Source organism: Schistocerca gregaria, unplaced genomic scaffold (genome assembly GCF_023897955.1).
Source record: "Schistocerca gregaria isolate iqSchGreg1 unplaced genomic scaffold, iqSchGreg1.2 ptg000581l, whole genome shotgun sequence".
NCBI lineage: Eukaryota > Metazoa > Arthropoda > Insecta > Orthoptera > Acrididae > Schistocerca > Schistocerca gregaria.
Window position 1 is genome coordinate 25,001 of NW_026061971.1, and position 2,500 is coordinate 27,500.

Here is a 2,500-nt window from a genome sequence, read left to right on the forward strand (position 1 = left end):
CCCTTAACCTAACCCACGTTGTCCCTTAACCTAACCCACGTTGTCCCTTAACCTAACCCACGTTGTCCCTTAACCTAACCCACGTTGTCCCTTAACCTAACCCACGTTGTCCCTTTGCCTAACATAGTTCACTGCTCGGAATCTCTGGTGTCGTTGTTATCCTCATGTAGATGTCTTGCGAGTGTTGCTTACTTTCCACATATTCCCGCTATCCACTGTCAATTGTACTGCAATAGGACTATATCGCCCCCCCCCCCCCCTCTGCCCCTCTCTTTGTGTCTCCGTCCTCTCAAGCTGGTCGGTCTGGCGTTTGAGTGTTAAATGAGCCTCGCAGCTGTTCAGTTGCGTTCAGATGTCGACGCCCTCAGTGTACGTCGTGGTATGGTCTGTGTCCATTGTCCGCTGATGTCGTACGCGTAACCCACACGCTGTACCGATCATCGGTAGTTACGTACAGAGTGAAGTAGTGTGATACGTGTGACCGTACGCTGGCTGTGCCCAACGGTGTCGAATCTCAATTTCCATATGTTGTGCTCGATGCTACTTGTCTCGTCTCCCAATAACAGCTAGGTTGCACTGTGGTACGCCGTAGAGGCGTGTGGGAGGAACGTACGAACGCATTGTATGTCACCCTGGGTCGCTGGGGGTGGTGGTGCGGTGAGTCAGGTCAGGTCAGCGTGAGCCGTGTGATGTAGTGACGCGTGTATTCCGACTTTGTCGTATTGCCTCACACAAAGTGCTACCCTGGTGGACCGCGTTCCATATCTGGGACATGCCGCAGATGCCGGTTGACAGTGGATCGCGGAAGGGACATCGCATACGTGCGCGGGCCACCTTCCACGTGTTCTCTTCTGCACATGTCGCAGTGTGTATGTGGTCTGATGTAGCGTGTCGTGACACATGACATCCTGGCATGCAAGAATTGTTGAATTCGCAAATGTAGGTGGACATCTACGTTTACTGCCCAAGATACGCAAATGAACTGGAAATCCGTTGTTGAGCGGTTGTTCACGCTGGAGGTGAATCTGTGATGGCGACGATCGGTACAGCTATTAACCGGTTGTTTCAGCGGTACCCGCCACATCCACACACGTGACTAGGCCCATGTGGGTATGAAGCGATACGCGGCGGTGGCTTGGTGGGACTGTTCCCGGCCGGTGAAGGGGGGCCGCCCGGCGTGTTGGCCGCGCGCTGCGTGGGCGCACGCGCAACAGGCGGCTGGTGGGGGGCGCCGAGTGGCAGGAGCGCCAGCCGACGGGCTCGGCAGGCGGCGCAGCTACGCTGCGGCGCACCCTGCACGCGGCGCCTGGCGGCCAAAGTTGGTTCAGCCGAGCCCGGTGCGAAGCGCGGTGGACATCTGCAGTGTGCTGGTCTGATTGAGGACTGTGTGCGTTGAGGATGCGCCGCCGCCTGGCACTCGGCGCCGCGACGCCGTCTGCTGCTCGGTCGCCCCAGCGGTTCTCGCAGGTGGTTTGTATCGCAGTTGTGCGGACGTGTTGGCGCGTGCGCTGTGCTGGGAGAGTTCGCTTCTGCACCCAAGTGGGGCTTTGCCCTTGTGTGGCGCTGGCGTTGGAGCTGCCGGTCACCATAGGTGGCGCGTGTTGTCTCCCGCCGGCAATGCCACGACAGCACGCTCCCGGGCCTCTGTCGGCAGCGGCAAGCTCAGTTGGGAGCAAGGGTGTTCGCACTAAAACCGTCTACTCGCCTAACTCCGGGCGATTGCGCCTCTCTCGAAACCGACCAAGTACCTAGGACGGCGCTGCGCGCCGCCGGGACCTGAGAGGGTTTCGAGGTGTATCGTGCAGGGGAGCTCGGCCTCCTCCTGTTTGCAGAATAATTGAGCGGACGCTTGCGTGTTCGCGCGGGCCCCCGGGACACACTCCCGGGCGGCCGGCTGCTCAGCTCTAGTTGACGCAGCTCCCTGGTTGATCCTGCCAGTAGTCATATGCTTGTCTCAAAGATTAAGCCATGCATGTCTCAGTACAAGCCGCATTAAGGTGAAACCGCGAATGGCTCATTAAATCAGTTATGGTTCCTTAGATCGTACCCACGTTACTTGGATAACTGTGGTAATTCTAGAGCTAATACATGCAAACAGAGTCCCGACCAGAGATGGAAGGGACGCTTTTATTAGATCAAAACCAATCGGATTGGCTTGTCTGGTCCGTTTGCCTTGGTGACTCTGAATAACTTTGGGCTGATCGCACGGTCCTCGTACCGGCGACGCATCTTTCAAATGTCTGCCTTATCAACTGTCGATGGTAGGTTCTGCGCCTACCATGGTTGTAACGGGTAACGGGGAATCAGGGTTCGATTCCGGAGAGGGAGCCTGAGAAACGGCTACCACATCCAAGGAAGGCAGCAGGCGCGCAAATTACCCACTCCCGGCACGGGGAGGTAGTGACGAAAAATAACGATACGGGACTCATCCGAGGCCCCGTAATCGGAATGAGTACACTTTAAATCCTTTAACGAGTATCTATTGGAGGGCAAGTCTGGT

The 2,500-nt window shown here is 56.9% G+C and overlaps 1 non-coding gene across 1 annotated transcript in view; it reads left to right on the forward strand.

Annotated features, from left to right (window-relative positions):
- Nucleotides 1-1,918: 1,918 nt before the first annotated feature.
- Nucleotides 1,919-2,500, forward strand: part of LOC126315959 (small subunit ribosomal RNA) — a 1,893-nt gene continuing 1,311 nt past the window's right edge. The window contains exon 1 of the ribosomal RNA XR_007556056.1: nucleotides 1,919-2,500. This exon is cut by the window's right edge and continues 1,311 nt beyond it. This is a non-coding gene — a ribosomal RNA (small subunit ribosomal RNA).